General features: G+C 45.7%; 1 non-coding gene across 1 annotated transcript; it reads right to left on the reverse strand.

The window, feature by feature from the left end:
• Positions 1 to 2,405: 2,405 nt before the first annotated feature.
• TRNAS-UGA (transfer RNA serine (anticodon UGA)) lies at positions 2,406 to 2,478 on the reverse strand. The gene has a single exon. It is a non-coding gene; the product is annotated as a tRNA-Ser (tRNA).
• Between the last annotated feature and the right edge of the window lie 16,505 nt (positions 2,479 to 18,983).

An 18,983-nucleotide genomic window follows, 5' to 3' on the forward strand; every position in this document is an offset into this window, starting at 1 on the left:
AGCGGCCATGGCTCCACGGCAGCGGCGCGTGCGTCTTCTTCCTAGAAATAGGTATATATGGGTTCGCCTGGGTATGTTTTGTTCGCAGTTAATCTTGACATGCACGAACTTGCTGTTCCTTTGGCATGGGGTGAGGAGACAGCGTGCCACTCAGAAACAGCCTGACAAAGAGAAGAAATGAACGACAGCTTGTTTGCAAACAGCATCGGTCTTGAAACCACCGTAGTAGCACGGATGGTAGCTGGTGTTGTGTTGGATTCATGATTTGTTCTACGAAGAACAACACAGTGCTCTACCACCGATTTCTCAAGGACAAAGAGGTTCGCGACAAAATGGATTCTTGCTATCCGGAGCCCCAAAATAGTCCCAGAGTCCGACAACGCATGTGTGCTCAGAACATTTCACACGGGACTGCTACCAAGACAGGATGCTTCTGGTAGACGAGTTTGGCCTCGCGGGTATACCAGGAGGTGGTGGTAGAAATCGGATGCTGTGTCGACGATCTTCCCGCACGCGATGCCTGCTAAGCCGCCAATATACTGAGGCGCAACAGAAAAAAGGTAAATAGGTTTTGGATCTGTTTTTCTAAATCTGCGGCACCAGAATAGTTGCGGTTGTGAGGCATTAATCACTCGCAGCGAGGCGGCCTTTCGAGTCGATATCCACTCAAGAAAGAGAATCTGGACAAGCAAACGTACTTTCGGTCACCTTCATAAGCGCCGCATCGACTTTTAACGAAATATATGCCGGTCACTTTGCATCCATTTCTGCGAGGGTATGATTGGCTTAAAAATTCGATTAAAAAAAAAAAGTGTACTTCATACGGCAGTGATTTAGCCGCATTTCAGATCGCTCGCTCGCCGTTCTGCCCTCATATGATCATGCATGCCGTATATACTCTTTTTTGTAGCGATAGCTACACTACGCCAGTCGCTTCGCCGCGTGGTCACACCTTGGCCGTGGTCGCACTAATCTTGAGCCATTGCCTAGCAACCGCCACAGCTGGAGGGCGGCGCAGCTCGGCGCGCCATCTGGCATGACGTCACTCCACCGTTGCGCTCGTCGTGGAGCTGACGCCGCTATAGCCTTGCCAGTTGTGCGCATGCGCAGTAGAGGGAGAGGGGGTGTCGCAGGTGGGTATGTATGTATGTATGTATGTATGTATGTATGTATGTATGTATGTATGTATGTATGTATGTATGTATGTATGTATGTATGTATGTATGTATGTATGTATGTATGTATGTATGTATGTATGTATGTATGTATGTATGTATGTACGTACGTACGTACGTATGTATGTATGTATGTATGTATGTATGTATGTATGTATGCATGTATGTGGTTGGTTTGGTTTGTGGGGTTTAACGTCCCAAAGCAACTCAGGCTATGAGACGCCGTAGTGGAGGACTCCGGAAATTTCGACCACCTGGGGTTCTTTAACGTGCACTGACATCGCACAGCACACGGGCGCCTTGCTTTTCGCCTCCATCGAAAAGCTGCCGCCGAGGCCGGGATACGAACCCGCGTCCTTGGGAACAGTAGTCGAGCGCCGTAACCACTGCGCCACCCCGGCGGGGGGTATGTATGTATGTATGTATGTATGTATGTATGTATGTATGTATGTATGTATGTATGTATGTATGTATGTATGTATGTATGTATGTATGTATGTATGTATGTATGTATGTATGTATGTATGTATGTGTGTATGTATGTATGTGTGTATGTATGTATGTATGTATGTATGTATGTATGTATGTATGTATGTATGTATGTATGTATGTATGTGAAAGGGAAATGAGGGTGTTCGTTATAATACATACAGAAACCGCATCTGTCGCCTAAAGTTCTTTTTTCAGTTAACCAAAGGCCAGTACAATATTGAAACATCCAACATTATATCGTTCTCCTCGGGGTACAGCACTAGACAACGGCATGATTTTACAGTCACACCATTACACGCACGAGTTAACACCTTTAAGTATTCCTTTTTCCCCAGAACCATTACAGACTTGAATAATCTAACTAATGATGCAGTAACGCAAACTTCACTAAAAAGGTTTGAAAACCACGTTTAACTTTTTTATATTGTTGTACCGCTACATTCCTGTGTTTCGTTTGTACTTTTGCAATTGTGTTGTTCATATTTAAGATCGTTGTGTTGTTTCCAGCACTGATGTACTTCCATATTGCGCGCCCACCCTGCGAAGGTCTTGTAAAAGATCGCAGTATCAATAAATAAATAAATAATAAATAAATAACAGTCGGCGAGGCCAAGGAAAGCATTGGGGATTGTACTTTGTCTTTTTTTTTTTAATTTTTACTTTGGTAATCACAGAAACTAGAAATGTAATTTGTTTAGGGGAAAGATGATTAAACACAAAGTAGAAGGAAAAACAACGTGCCGATGGTGGGAACCGAACCCATGACCTCCGAATATCACGTCCGGTGCTCTTCCAACTGAGCTACATCGGCCGCTGTCCCACCTGCTTCTTTCTTGGGTATTAATGCTGTCTGTATACGAACCTTGAGAGTGTTCACCAGCGCCACCCTCAACCATAGCGGTGGGCGTGGAACGTCCTGTGTTACCGCCAGCGTCACGTGTAACGTGATCAAGAGCGGGGGCGAAAGCGGTGCTAGAACCCTCTTACGCTACCTATGGCTTCAAGCCTGCCAGAACCGAGACCCCCGTAAGCTACAAGATTATAAATTAAGGGGAAATGAGGGTGCTCGTTATAATACATGAAGGAAAGAAGCTAACAGTCGGCGAGGCCAAGGAAATCATTGGGGATGGTACTGTCTTTTTTTTTTTATTTTTACTTCGGTAATCACATAACCTGGTAATGTAATTTGTTTAGGGGAAAGATTATTAAACACAAAGTAGAAGGGAAAAAATTGGAGGACGCTGAAGCTTCGCCTTTAAGAATGGAACTCGATAGCGTTATCGCGCCCCGTTCGCACCGTCTACTGATTTGGTTGTCGCGCTTTTTGCTATACTCATTTTTATTTATTAATCCTTCCGGGACGTAGAAGCGCTGCCAGCCACCTTGCCGAAACGCGCGGGCCTCAAGTTGCTGTCGTAGTTCGTCGGCAACATCGTTGCCGATCCGAGCCGGCGCGATGAAGATCTCGGAGGCCATCTATCTTATTCCGTGCGCCACACGCATGATGGCGCTACGTGCATGCCAATTGCGAAGAGGAATTACAGCGAATTTGCCACTCGCTTAACTGCGTGTTCTGTAATTCTGTAATTTACATGCTCATAATTATTATTATACGCCACAATACACTTCTCTAAGGGACATTTCTGAGACAACACCGCAAACAATAGACGCGCCTTTGTCCATTTCAAACCATCTGGCTGGCGTGGGGGAGTGGTTAGCGTGCTCGTCTCGCACTCCGGAGGCCCAAGTTTGATTCCTCAGGTTGGCGATTTTTCCTACTAGTTTTTATTTATTAATGCTTCTGGGATTTTTCGCTCACGGCCAACGCCGGACGACGCGTAACGGCGGCCGCCGATGACGACACCGACTTTTCTGTGACACGGGGCCCTTAACGCTATCGCGTTAAAACAACGTACCTATGGCGGGAACCGAACCCACGACCTCCGAATATCGCGTCCGATGCTCTTCCAACTGAGCTACATCGGCCGCTGTCCCGCCTGCTACTTTCTTGGGTATTAATGTTGTCTGTATACGAACCTTCAGAGTGTTCACCAGCGTCACCCTCAACCAAACGGTGGGCGTGGAACGTCCTGTGTTACCACCAGCGTCACCTAGAACGTGATGTCGACAAGGCAAACGGCATTAAAGGAGCTTGCAGCGGCACATACCTTTTTAGAGAAAATATTATTTCCCGCTCTCATCAACCGCTCCACGGTATAGCGCATGTGCCAGAGCGGGAAAGCAGGAGAAATGTGCGGAGATGCGCAACCGAAGGGGGCAGTAAAGAGAAGGCCTGCGCGAAAGCCCTTTTCAGAGCCGTCGAGGTTCCGTCTCGAGCACATGCACATAATACCATCCGCCGCATCGCACGGCAAGACGAGAAAAGTCCCGTCGGGTATATAGCCAAAAGTAACGGGCACAAATCGTATGAGCCATTCGGAGAGACAGACCCGGTGTGGCGCGAGTTCCGCCCTCGGCAGGATTATGCGCCGCCACAACGCGGGAGTGTAAGCGATGCGGCCGCAGATCCGCGCTCTGAACTTTCAGGTAAAGCAGTGCCGCCGCGATGTTTGGAGACCGGCGGGTATCAATAATGCAGCGAGCCATGAACCCGGGCCCGGAGTCGTCGGGGGCCGAGGAATGCCGCGCCGTAAATCCGGCTGGAATGCCCCGCGGGCTGGGCCGTATACGCGGCCTCCGCAGGCATGCCCACAATGCTTCTTTTATAGAGCCATTATCTCATGTTTTCGCGAAGTCAGTTTCTTGACCGCGGGCTGCAGCTTACTGATTGGTTCGGCCCGTGTCCAGTCGTGGCCTGCATTACCAATCATCCCAGTGACCCTCGTTGTGCAGAGGCTAACCGCATTGTAATGGTGATCACTCTTCGAGCCCGGACGGCCGCGCGGGCCGCGCCGGGTGCCTTAGGGTTACCAAATCGGATTACACAAGTGCTAATAGCGGCTACTTCCCGTCGGGTAATGTGGCCAGCCTAGCACCCCTCGTAATTGGGTTTGGCCGGCGCAATGACAAGAAGTGGCCTCCATCCCCGCGCGCCCGAGGAGCGGGGCGCGCCCCGAGCGAGTAATGCCCCCGGTAACGTAAACAGCGCCGGCTTCGGCACTTGGATTCCTCCGGCCGCTTTATGTGTGACGGGCGTCTGCCCCCGCACTTGGCCTTCCGGTCACGACCGCATCCCTTCGGGGCTCGGTCTGCTTACAAAGAATTTCCTTCAGGTGTGAATGAAGCTTGAAAAGATGAGACACTCTGTTTGCGCTGTTCGCCCTCTTGCTCTGCAATTCTTCACTATTTGCACACTCGCATTTTCGACGCGAGCGGGGAGGGCTTGCGTATTGTTAGCAATACGCATGCGCCAGGAAACATTTAAAATAAGCTGGCTATAGTATGTAAGCCATCAGTGATCAGTTTACATGAAAAACAAGAAGATTACGTTGGGCGCTCGTGTGTGAGCTGTTTACCGCAGTTCCGCTTCCTTAGATAGAACTGTGAGCTATTGTTTATTTGTTGGCTTTTGATTTATTTATAACACTGCTAACTCCAGACCAGGAGTTGTAACCCGCCGGGGTGGTGAAGTGGTTACGGCGCTCGACTACTGTGCCCAAGGACGCGGGATCGCATCCATGCCTCGGCGGCCGCTTTTCGGTGGAGGCGACAAGCAAAGTGCCCGTGTGCTGTGCGATGTCAGTGCACGTTAAAGAACCCCAGGTGGTCGAAATTTTCGGAGTCCTCCTCTGAGGCGCCTCTCATAATAGCCTGAGTCGCTTTGGGACGTTAAAACCCCACAAAGCAAAGCAAACCAAACCAAACCAGATTAGGAGTTGTAAAAAAAAATAACAAACTGGAGATTTGCGCACGTACTACAAACCAAAAAAATTAAACAAGAAAAGGCAAATCGAGGAATCAAGTAAAAGAGACAGAGAGAGAAACGTACGTTCATTGATTGGTTCAGGCCATGGTTCTCCGCCTTAAACTGATCATTTGTGGTCATGAATAACAATCGACGGAGTGCAGCAAGAAAAGCTGTCTAGCTCTCCAAAGAATAGGGTACGTGCGTTCGTAGGGGCCTGTTTATAGATTGTGATGAACAGTAAAGGCCTAACCAAGTTTCATCAGTGCTGCCCCGTCAAGTAATGCTTTGTCTGCGCTATAATTTTGACGCACGAACTTCCGGTTGAAAATTTTTAAAAATTTTTAGACTAAGATATTGGTTTGCTGGTGATATCAACCGAGAGCGCGCAAACCGCTCTTACAGTACAGATTCATCGCATGCGAAATTGATTCGGAGATTAATTGTTTAATCCTGCCTAACCAATGCACTTAATAAATCATGCAAACACCTACCGCAAAGCAGTTTTCTTTACCAGGTCCGTCTCTTCAGAGAGGTGAACTTCCTTCGCCAAATCATTTCATCTATTGCAGACAAACTGCTAGGAAAGTCTAAAGACACAAAATTCAAGATTTTAAAACATACGGTTAGCCCTAACACAATGAAACCAATTCATAGCTGTTCAGGGTCGTCTATGCTAACCTCTAGTATTTTTTTTGTTCACTGAAGTTAACTAGTGAAGACTAATTAGCTATTTTTGTAATTATTGGCTTCACAGAAAAAGTGTCAATTCAAAAGTTGTAGATGTTCTCGAAAAACAGGTAGCTGGGTTATTTCCATCACGCTATGACTTACGCCGCCTTATTTATAGGCCTTCAAAAAAGGCTGTCACGTGACCAGCTACTATTTTAAATCATTCGCCAAGTGCTTACAACCAGCTTCATCGTAGAGAGCACGGCCCAGAAAAGCGAATTTTGTTATCTTGGACGCAACTCGGGGCTTTAAAGTGACGCCGCAGTCACGAGGAAGTTTTTTTTATTGCGCCAGGCGTCGTTTTCGGCTGGTCAAAATATCACTTTGCGTAAACGCTAGTTTGATGGAAACAACGTCGCTAGCCGTTTTTCGTGGAGATCTACAACTTTTTTATTGACACTTTTTCTCTGAAGCCAATTACTAAAATAGCTAATAAATGTTTACTAATTAATTACCTTTCTTCAACGAAAAAATCAATGCAGATTAGCATAGGCAACTCTTAATCAATCTTAGCTCTGAATTGCCATCGCTATTCTTTAAAACATTGGTGGTTACATTTAGCTGGGACATATAAGCACAGGGCTGCGAGGGCAGGTGTCAAAGTGATTTTTTTTTTTTTCTGATGGTTGTGTACGCTATCACACCAAATTAGGGTTGCCCATAATTTGGTCAGAAGGGAATATTGCGACTAAAAGATTGTACGAGAATCATCATAAAACAGACAATCAGCTATCCGGTCATATAAGTGTTCACTCCAAAAACATGGGATGCCAACCTGATTTCAAGTTCTGTTAATGAAAAGAGCTGAAAGCCAAATAACCAGATAAATGCTTGCAGCCGTGGAAATCAGACAGCGTGGCAAATCTTACATAGCTAGCCCTCAGTGTCGTTATCGGCAAATGAGTTAGCATTTCTCTAGTCTCGTGCATGAATGGAGCGTGTTCTCAGAACCTTTGCATGATAAGAACCTTTTTCATGTTTATCACTTGACCGCATGTATATAATCCGTGTTCCAGGAAATAGACTGCCGTTTATTAGTGCGCCTTATACACGTGTGCTGTGTCCAATATTTGTTCCTGTCCTGGCGCCAGTTGATTTGGAGAGAGAGAGAGAGGCTCAAAAAAGCGACCTTTGTGTGTAAACACGAATTTGGTCGTCTGGTGTTGTTCACGGTAGGTTTGTCGGGCTATGTGAGGACTGTCTGCAGCGTACATGTTTGCTCTGTTTGAGCGGTAATATTTGCGAGGGAATATAGCCGGCGCGGTAGCATACAGGATCACAGTCACACGAGGAGCATGCATGATTGCCAGAAGTAGCCAGTGGATATTAGACACATATACATTGCTGTTTACCGTGTCACCTTTAGTTTTACCATAGTACCATAATACCGGAAGTCTGCCTGCCGCCAGTGCGTGCTCGCTGATTGGTCCCGCCAGGTGGCGCCAGGTTTCCGTCGGCTAAACGCAAGACTGTCTCGTCGGGACCAATCAAAGCGTGCGCACTACCGATCTAACGCTATCATTATTACGGTGCACAGTATGCTAAAGTTACCTAATCACTTCGAAACAAAATATATATATATATATATATATATATATATATATATATATATATATTTCGGGAAGTTTCCTTGCATGTGTTTTTATGGGTCGTACTCCATACTCTTACTACCATACGCTTTATGGTGTTTTAGAAGCACCCCGCATTTCTAATGAGCTTTCATACCTTCACAGTCTGTTCTAGGATGCTCATGATAACTGTGTAGCGAGGGACGACATGATTGCGCATTGTAAAATGAAAAGAAACTTATTTCAAAACTTGTGATTCCATATCTGTAGCTTTTAAGCCTTCTTTTTGCACCCAGTCGGTCCAGCCTGGTGACAGCAGCACCACCGCATGTTGCTTACGTCATATATTGGTATCGGTCTCTAGGTAACAAGGTGGATAATTTTTTGTGTTTTTCTAATGAATGTAGATTCGTGGCAAATAAGATGTGGAGAAGGGGCGAGAAGGAAGCGTCGGGTGTGTCGTGATTGAGTTTTCGATATTTTCGCTTCATAGCATGCTCATCCCAGACATTATTATCATCCGGTCATGTCAAAGGTAGACGTGTTGCGGACGAGCTCCATGTGCCCGTTCGTTCCCTCTATTGCCTGGTGATTGGAGGCCCGCCATTCAAGTAGGACGTGCATGAGCTGGTGAAAGTAGGCGTTTAGCTGGGCGTGAATGTTTGCCGAAAGCATTTCGGTGCCGAACTCGTGGTAGGCGTTCTGGCGGTCCGTGCGTACTGTGATGATGATAGTTTAGCGAGGGTGGTGAAGGATTGCTTCAGCGATTGCTTATGTTTCGGCTGCTGTCGGATCAGGGACACCACAGTGATGACGAACTTCCTGATGGTGGGCATTACCTTGGCGGGGAACCACATACGAAGTTCTATAGCGTTAGAGTTAGCGAAGCTCGCATCTGTGAGCACGTTCCATGCGATGGGTTCGCGAGGTGACATGCTCTTGATTTTTGGAGTAGTGAAAACCTCTCCAAGTCGATTTTGCGGAATGATGGTGACGCGGCGTTGACTGTCACACCGAAGTCGATAATCGGTGACTGGTTTTAGGTGCGACGTGCCGTGCCGAAGTGTTTCTATTCGCAACTCTAATGAACGACAGGGGGCGCTGCGAAGTCTGGCCACATTGGGCAAGATGGTGGAAATATGAAGGGTCCCGCGTAACTCGTCCCTTGAAAATGTATTGCTGTTCCTTGTTTGTGACGAAATTTGTAGTGTTTTGTGAAAAGTGGTCGCGTTTATCACGGTTCACGCTGCATTCTAACATGGTCCAAGTGTACCAGGGACTATCAGACCGGAGTTCAGGCGCCGGCGTCGCTGAAGATCCTCAAAAAATCGTGATCAGCTGACGAACGTGTTTATGAAATCTGCCGTGGAGAAAAGCGACGTTTGTCGCCGATGCTGCTGAGAGACGGAAACACGTTGGCACTGCAGTGTGTGTACATATTGCTACAGGTAAGGACTTCAATGATTTCGCCATTATTCTGCGTGAATGGAAAGGCGCCGCGCTCATCGTGCGAGCCTCCGGTCGTCGCGCTTGTTGCCGCTGTTTGATAGCGCTCAGCTGTAAGACTTTTTTTTTTCTTCTGTCTACAATTTTTTTTTTCGTTTCCAAGGATAAATGAAGCTATTCGTGGCGAGAAGGGTCATCACGATTATTTAAAAAAAAAATGTGTTTTGATTAGATTTGCCTTGTGCGCGATAGTGCGTTTAAATTAACAGCGCATTTTTCAGAACTAGTAAAACAATTCTTTCATGATTGATGGTGCCGCTTGCATTGCTCGGTGTCAATTTCAGTACGCAGATGTCTTGCGTTTACGTGTTATGTCGCTACGCCGACTGTCTGCGTCGTGCAACTATGCATTTGCTTTCCTCGAGGGTGCGAGCGTGATTAGTGATGCCTTCGAAAAGCCTGCGCTCTGCGTCGCCTCCTTCGCGTGTGTATCTATGTCTAAGCTATCGGATATAAACTCGTTCTCTAGCGAGGTCCTCGGGAGTTTTCGCTCCCGCAGGCAGTCTGTGACCGAGAAGCTTGTTAGTATAAATAACGTATTGTGTCGTATTCACACGCTGCTCGCCCGTCTGGCTTATGTCTACCTTTCGACGAAGTACTTCCAACCCAGTTACAGGGTTAAAAAAGAAAAAGAAAAAAAGGCGCTAAGAAAACTGATAAAAAGGCAGACAGGAAAGTAAATGGTATCTCACCCATTACTTTTTAACTGGCCAGGTTTCAAGGGAGCATGGCACCGCTGTTGTAGGATGGGTAGCAAGAGAGTTCTTTATTTTTATTTTTCATTTTTTTTTGGCACCAGCTTCTGAGTTTGAAACTGTTCTGGTTACATGATATATATCCTGTTCTCTATAGACTGCAAAGTACCACTATGAAGATATTTCAGGAGATAAAGAAATTCTTTTTAAGGAAGAATATGCTTCTGCATATTTTCGGGGCTAATAACTGGAGCATGGTACAAGAAGAGCCACTTGCCCTTTCTTTAGGGTCGTTGACCTTTTTACTAGACTGTGGAACAGCATATGATTGTTATTTTTTTGTGTTGTTTTAAACACTTTCCTAAGATGTTACATATCTTTAGTAAAAGAATTGCATCATTTTGTTTCTTAAATTTCAGTTGCTAACTTCCTTGTGAATTATTCTATTTGTGCGCTGTTTACAGAGGCTTTCTTCCCCGTAATTATATCTTTATACAATTTCTGTGAACCACAGTGCTCTTTTATTTACTGCTAGTATTTTTTCATTCTTCTGATTGTGTTTTTTAACAATGCAGCTGAAAAGGCCAGCCGTCCACATCAACTTACTTCACTGAAGCCTCCAAGGCTAAAGAGCTTCTGCAGAAAGCTGCGAGAGGACCGGCGGATGCGTGTGTGTGGAACATGAGGCACAGAGGGCGACAGGAAAACAGTCGAGTCTATGACACTGAACATTCTCTTGAGTGCTCAGATATCAAAAGGATTGCTTCACTGCAATTATTGCACATTCCATCTTTACCAGACAACAAGGCTTGCTTGTCAGCTTCCAAGTGTATCCAAATAACACCCCTAAAGACTAGAACATCTTATAATTTGAGGAAAAGGGTGCTCTTTACCTTGTAGAAGTTTAGAGCTTGGAGGTAGTATGATGCTGTATTGCATGACTAAGAAATAAACTTTGATGCTTTTTCTATTTTACAAACTATGCATCTACAGTCTGTGCAATCACAATTCATGCAAAATTCTCTTCAGACATCCATTGCTTACTCGAATCTTAAAAGTAAACCTATCTGTAATCTAGCCAGGATTACTTGCACACCAAAAGAAAATTTTGTATTCATGCAAAAATGGCTACAGATAAGAACACTGAGTTGAGATACACAAGATAGGCATCAGGTTACTCCAGTTTCCTATCTCTGGGTGCTGTCCCCATGAACTGGTAAATTCAGTTATGGAGCACTTGAATGGTAGGTAGGTGACACAGCTCGCATGAACGCCATCTAAAAGAGTCAGCTTTGTCTTTTGCAGTGATGATTATTGTATCTTGTGTGAATATATTCTATGACGGTGCTTCATTCTAGTCACCTAAAGACGCGTTTGTAAAAGTGTACTAAGCACAAATCATCACAGTTCCTTTACAAAAGCTGTCGGGCATTCTTAGTCGACACTGGGAGGAGGTAAAAATATTTATTCGGGCATCGGATCTTCAGTAAAGTAGTTCACTAACTGTTAGACTGCCAAACTAGCCTCTCTAAAGCTCAGTATTGTGCTTATCTGTGATTGTAAATACTTAATAATTTTGTACTTTAAAGCCCCACTTCACATAAGGTTTAAATCTGTAGGACATACTGTGACAATTTTTCAGTTAAACACTTTCTAGTACCTCATGTACCCCACACATTGTAGCTGATGGTTTTAAGCTTGGTTTCTTAACTTAAAAATGATTTATGGTGACGAGCAGGCTTCATGCGTCTTTATATAAGCCCATCAGTTTATTGCCAACCGCTTCCAGATTTCATATATCGTTCAGATAATTAGTTCAATTCCTTCAATCTTTTTGCTGTTGGTTTTGTTAAGCCCAGCGAAGGTTCGCTTGATCGAAATTTTACACTGTATTTCATTCTCTTGAGATTTCTTTGTGTTGGATTTTCACGAGTGTTGCATGGCTACTGTTGATGGAGTTTGGTGTTCATTTGTAAAATAATACTTCGGTAAGTGCAGTAATATTTTGTCAGTTAATATGTATGTTATTGCTGTGCAGTAGGGATTCTGCAGGCCTGCCACTCACAAACAGCTGCATGCCTCCAGCATCTGTCTAAGCAACTTCCTCTATGACTTCTTCCATTCCTTCCTCTTCCTGTATTCTTCTATAAATGAGGACATGACCACTTTATGTGTTTGTTATAGCTGTTAAAAGATAAGGACACAAAAGTACAGTGCAAAGCTGTTAGGGTGAAAACTAGTGTATCATTCACTGGTTTGTAATAAAAATAATTCATGTATAATGCCTGACTGTGCATTCTCATGAGAAAACAACACAGTTCCTACTCACGGCAAGCTGATCCCAGCAATGCTGAAGTTGTAGCAGGAAAACACTGCTCTAAAAATTAAACATTGATAGATGATACTCATGTGTCAACCCCAAGTGAAAGCATAAAGTGTGGCCTCATTGACTGTGGAAACACTATGTTCCAGGCAAAGGCTGTGCTGATTACCTTGTCTGTATGTGGTAAGTGGTTTTGCCTTTCATGTAAGCTGCACTGCAGAGCAGCTAATAATACGTACTTATGCTTTATGTTACATGGCTGCCAGTGCCATATCTTACGTTCTTTCTTTACCTGATGCTCATATATAGTTCCACTTAACTCGAACAATGCCACACTTGTTGCTGTTGTCTACTTGGCTTCAGAAGGTGTAAACTGGAAAAGTGAGAAAGGTGCAGAAAGCAATACTTTTCAAGAGAACTCTATATGTCGAGCGCAAGCACGTATTCAGGTACAGTATGTCGCTACTATTTAGACATTGATGCATTAGTGCTTGTTAACACAAGCGTGCAGTTTACTGAAAAAAGTTTGTGACACCTTCCTGAGTAAACTTGTTGCCTAGACTGAGTGGCTTATTTAACGTTTAGGAGGATGCAAGAGCATGTGCGGCTGGATGTAAACGTTAGAAATGCTCTGCTGCAAAGAGAACAAGAAATCTGCTATCAAGTGCAGGAGGCACACGGTAATTAATGCTTGTGCTAGATGATGTGCCTTTAACCTTGTTTGCAGCAGTGTGCACGAAAATAGACCATTGGAAAAGTGACAAATGGAAGTCTTGATCATCTAGTATCAAAGAAAAACAAACAAACAAACAAGGGTTGAGGGGCAGCCTGGTTCGGAAGCAAACATTTCAACAAGACTTCTCTTCAGCCCAGGTGAAGACATATCTTCTTGTTGAAGTGTTTGCTTGTGAACTGAGGCCGAGTCAACTGCAAACTGAGTCAAGCTTGCCGCAGAGCATCTTTTTGTCCCCGCTCCCTGAATTTTTCTGTAAAAATGCTGAATAAAGATTGAATTGAATTCTCATTGCAACCCTTACCTGGTTTTCTTTGATTCTGTGTGTACATGTTCCCCTTATTCTAACTCGGTTAAGTAGTGAGTGCTTATGCACATTTACAATCCTCTTGTGCAGTGCATATGTAGAAAAACATTCTCAAGAAGCTGTGGAATTAAATAAATATTAGCTGCTATGCAGAAAGCCATTACCTTTAATAGTGTGTCATCAAACACGAAAAACTGATTAACACGAAAAACTGATAAAACTGGCTTTCTCGTACAGCTGATGGGCCTCATCCTATCAAGCTCCACTTGACAGCTGTCTTATGAGTCTCGGCCTTTAGAGCAGCCGCAAATCATTTCTTGCAATTAATCGCCAGGTGTCCAAGAAAGCACACTTTACGTATGTGCAAGGAAGGTTGTGTGCATCAGTTCTGTACGGCCAATCTACATACACTCACTTATTCACAGAGGTCGTTTATGCTGCAGTTGACAAGTTGACCCACTCCAGTATTTTCTGCCAAGAAAACCCTATGGCCAGTCACAATGTATGGATGCGAGAGTTGGACTGTGAAGAAGGCTGACCGCCGAAGAATTGACTCGTTTGAATTGTGGTGCTGGTGGAGACTCTCGAGAGTTCTTGGACTGCCAGAAGATCAAATCAGTCGATATTGTCGACCATAAACCCTGACTGCTCATTGGAGGGTCAAATTCTGAAGTTAAAGCTTAGCTACTTTGGTCATCTGATGAGAAGAGAGGAGTCGCTGGAGAAAGCTTTGATGTTGAGAAAGGTTGAGGATTACCGGAGAAGGGGTAGGCCACGAACGCGATGGTTAGATGGCATCCTCGAGGCGTTGCAGATGAAGTTATGTGATGTTAGGAAGATAGTGACAGACCGGAAAGCGTGGCGTGATATGGTCCATAGGGTCACGAAGAGTCTGACACGACTGAATGACTGAACTGAACTGCACTGACAAGGTGATGTTTGGATATATCTGTAAAATCATTCATTTATTTTACTGATGTCCTTTTCTTACTGTGAAATGTTTACTCCACTTTTACTTCAGCATATATCACATGTTTGAAATATTCTAGAACTAAACTTGACTGGGACAAGATGAATGAAAGGCACGTGTGTATATGTAGGGCCATCAAGAACTTGAGTTCAAAAGACCGTACGAGCTCATCTAAGTTTCATTTTGAGCACTGGCATAGATAAGCTTTGATTTCAGTATATTCTTGAGTTAATATTAACGACCCCTAATTCTTTGATAAATATATTTGTAATTACGCTAATTTTGGATTTGACGTGTTATGTACATGGTCAGAAGTCCTGAAGCCAAATGATTTTGGTCTCAGCCGTAAAATGAAGCCGTACGGTGTTATTAAAGAACGAATTGCCATGAAATGCTATCAGACCGTTTCTGGCTGTGGTAACAAATCATCTCGAGGAATTTTAAATGCCTTTAGGCCTTGATGGCGTGACGGGTTCATTTTGCGGCTGATACTATAATCCTTAGGCTTCGGGACTCTTGATCACTGCATGCTACTCTGATAATTGGCGAAGTGTGATACGCATTCAAGCCCTTCACCAAATGAGCGCCCTGCAAGTGAGCTTTGCCGCCAGGGGATCACAGCTTTATTTGAGAATATATTAAAAAAGAAATAAAGGTGCCGGCTTGATCACTTCACCGCGCAGTTGTCAGAGGCCTGTCGCCGACAAAACTATGCCGATTCTGTGATATTATTCAAGGGTGATAAGCTGCAACGCTAAAAGTGAGCGGCCGCATAGGCGAGCGCGATCACACGACGGGCCCAATTTCCGTAACACGTGCGGTACAAGATCGAGGGCAGTCACGCGCTGCGTGGCCTGCAGATCTCGAGACGCCTGCCTGACGCGGCGAAGAATTAAGCCGATCGTCGTAGAGTGCTCCCTTACGCGCATCTGATGATGACGTTCTTAGCAGAACTAACTTAAAAAGCGCTATGATCAAGCTTTCACAAACTTTTGGAGTTGTTTATACGTGCGCCGATCGAATTTCGTACGTGACGCCAGAAGTCGAGCTGCGTAGTACGTATTATTGTTCACTCGTACTTATCCGTAGGTGTTCCGTCCCTTGGGAAGGTTATTAGAAGGCAGTTGATACCAGTAAAGCAATCGTACAAAAACTGACGAGACTATATGTAGACGGCACTTTCAATGCGTTCCGCGGAGATTGAAAATGCATCGATTCTCTGGCGCTGATCGCTGGATCACGAAGTATATACATGAAACAATGTTCCACTGTGCTGCGGAACGGCTGCAGAATCGGTTTGCCGTTGGTTTTGTCCTTTTTCGCGGTGCTACGAGCGCTTTGCTAGCGGGTTTCCAATGCGCGAGCAAGGGGCGTCTGCTACTGGACCTCTTTGGAGCGTTTGCATGGTTTTGCCGCCAGGTGCCGCATGGAATGCTGGAATAGCGAATAGTATAGCACAGCCTTGACGGGGGTGGTCAAGGGCAGAGATTCGCGACGGTCTTCTCTATAGTATGTTGTACAAGGCGGTCCGCTGAATTGGAAAATAAATACTTCATTATTCGACTTACGTCATCGCACGAAGGGAAACGGAGTGAAGATAGGAATCAAGGAGCGAAGGAGAGGACTGTAGTTCAAGGATATATGTAAGCTTCGCACCGTAATAACAAACATTAATGATCTAGTTTGTTCGCTTCCTACAATTAACCTACGAGATTAAAAAATCTTATTAGTCCCTGACAAACTTAAACATCGGCACGGCTTGAAGGAGCCTGGGCCTGAATATGCCAATATCAGTCAGAGAAAGCTATTTTAGGTGTCCTCGTTACAGCGCTTTAGGCCCCGCGTGAGTCCTCTTGCAAGCTGATTTAAAGTGTAAAATATAAACTAACACGCGTAGACCCGTTCGTGCGTTTTTCTACGCTCCGCTTGGTTGGGAATGAACAATTGACGTGCTGTTCAACATGCTTACGCGAAATGCAAATTGGATGACTTTCCACTTCGGTTTTGGATCGCACGTGCTCATTAACATATAGTCGTAATCTACCACATTATTCGAAGTGCCATCAAACAAATTATATATATAACCCCACACTGATAAGCTGGCCGAACGTGCCTGCATGGCCTTGGAGTAGTGTCTGACTGGGCGTCGAATGGTTCGGGTGGGTTAGATTGGCATCTAAAATTTTCTCCCTGCCTTGGCAGCCCCTTCTAATTCGGCCATGTGACGCCACACTAACCGCCGGCACAGACATGGCTGCGTCGCACGAGCGTCCCTGCTGCACAAGACTGGCGGTTTCACACCCCCCACAACAGCTTGTTGAAGGGAACATGTAATGCTCGCCCATTAAAAGTTGCCTGTACTCTTCTACACTAACCCCTCAAGTTATAACCACAGAACACGCAATATGTACGCATATCTGTTCTAACAAATGTATGCCTTATATACAGCAACGCCGTGGGCTGTCTTTCTTCTTACTTGACTCACAGTGCCGAAATTCTAAGTTTTGCTTGCCTATATATATATATATATATATATATATATATATATATATATATATATATATATATATATATATATATATATATATATATTATAGTTTTGCTTGCCTCGCAACTTGACTTCGACTCCCGTGACGGCATTCGCTGACGCCATCCGCGACAATGTGGTCCTCCGTACATTCGTTTAACGAGCCGCACTCGCGCTCTTTCGAAAATCGCGAATCGAAAAAAAAAAAAAAGAGAGAACAGCCAGAACAACGAAATGCAGCTACTTGGCTGCTTCTCACCGCCTCGCTTCAGCGTCGCCAAGGGGCCTAACGACCGCCACTACTTTCCTATCAATGTACACATGGGCCCCTTACCAGCGGAGTCTGTATACGGCTAAGCTTTCCCTGGCACCCCCTGGCGGGTATTTCCCATTTAAAGTGACGCCTGCAATCAGCCGATGCTGCAGCCAGGTTAGTACATGCCGCAAGTGTCTGGGGAAGTAATGAACTCCGAAAGAAAGGCGATCGACACGGGACACGGGGTCGGCGCGAATGCCCCGCGTTGACTATGTGCACGTTTTCGAGACGTCACTGCGAAGGCGCGTAATTGGCACATCCGCGAAGAGGGCCGCGAGAACTCCGAGGGAAGGAAGGAGAGGGGAAAGAGTCAATGGGCGTAGATGAGCTGCCCTTTGTTTCCCGGGAGTGCTGCTTCGCTATGCGGAGGCATCGTTACGTCGCTTAACTTTAACGAGTAAGCATCAAGTTCTTTCCGACACTGCCTGTTTGTGCGTTGCCTGGCCGCGCCCGAAGCCCGGCCGACCCACGGAGAAATGAATACAGCCACGGCAAGAAGTAATACAAACAAGCCGCGGGGACGGATAGAGACATCAGCCGGAATCTGCGGGTGCCAGAGGGCGAGCTGGGGTAATACGAAAGAAAATGGCTGGGCATTATTTTAAGGAGATGGCGCCGTAGAGTGTTTTCGTAATGGTGTCGTCTCCCATTTGCTTCTCTTCCTTCTTGACTGTCGCCGGGGCTAGGATATTTCAAAAGGAATTTTTTCTTTGTGTTTGTCGCGTTACTTTTTCGCCGACGGGGGCGGAACGAGCGCGGGCCAATGAGAGGCTGGCGGGGCTCGAACGCCGCGTTCTCGCCCCGCGCCCCCAAGCAGCAGCGTTAACAAGGGCGCACGCTCGGCGGCGGGGAGCCGCCGCTGCTCCGAGTGCGGCGCGTCTCGGGCCTTACCGGCACACGCGCCATTCAGACGAGAACATGCGCTCGTTGTCTTATCAAAGCGTATGCTCCAGTTTACCTGGCACGAGAGCTTTGTGCTTAATTGATCTTGGGATGATACCAAACCTCTTGCGCGCCTTAATAAGAGCGTCAAGAGGTCTTGCCTTCAAAAGTGATCTCGAGTTCAAGCATGGCGAAAGGCAAACAGCAGTCCATTGGCAGCAGGCCGAGAGCCCGCGCCAGCCTAAGAAAGCCATTAAGCTGCATGTTTATCGCAACGTGTCTCACCGAGCCGTCATGACTAGTGGGGAAGTGAGATGGCAAAACACCGACCACGATGGAAAACATGTCCATCGCCCTCGTATTGGGCGCGAGGACATATCGTGGTGCCACCTCTCGGAATCGTCCGTGTGACAAACTAAGTGGGATAACGCGTGGGCACGTCAGCTGGCCTTCGGTCAGCACCGTCTCGAATCCGTTCATGTTTTTCATACAGAATTGCTCCCTCAGCTTGGCGGCGAAGGTCCGCGCAGATCAGGACACGGCATGCTTTACTATCGACGCATCGATATTTCAAGCCGATTGCTCAGCAGTGGCAATCTTTTGTGAGGATAAGTGGGCGGCATCATGTGCAAGCCGGTCGACCTCACCAAACAACTGGAGCTTAAATAGCCTGACACCACCACGGTTCCTCAGTGGGCACGCCAGCTGGCCGTCGATCAGCACCGTCTCAAATCCGTTCATGGTTTTCATACAGGTCAGTAAACCTCCCTGTAGCTTTAAGTCTAACCATCCTTACTTGATCCAGCTGACGTGGCCCAAGTGTATATGCACAATGTGCATCGCTGCTTCCAACTTCGTTTTTTCAGTGCTTATGCTTTGTGGCGATGTCGAG

The sequence above is a fragment of the Amblyomma maculatum genome, chromosome 1 (genome assembly GCF_055883805.1).
Source record: "Amblyomma maculatum isolate TAMU_Amacu chromosome 1, ASM5588380v1, whole genome shotgun sequence".
Taxonomy (NCBI): Eukaryota; Metazoa; Arthropoda; class Arachnida; order Ixodida; family Ixodidae; genus Amblyomma; species Amblyomma maculatum.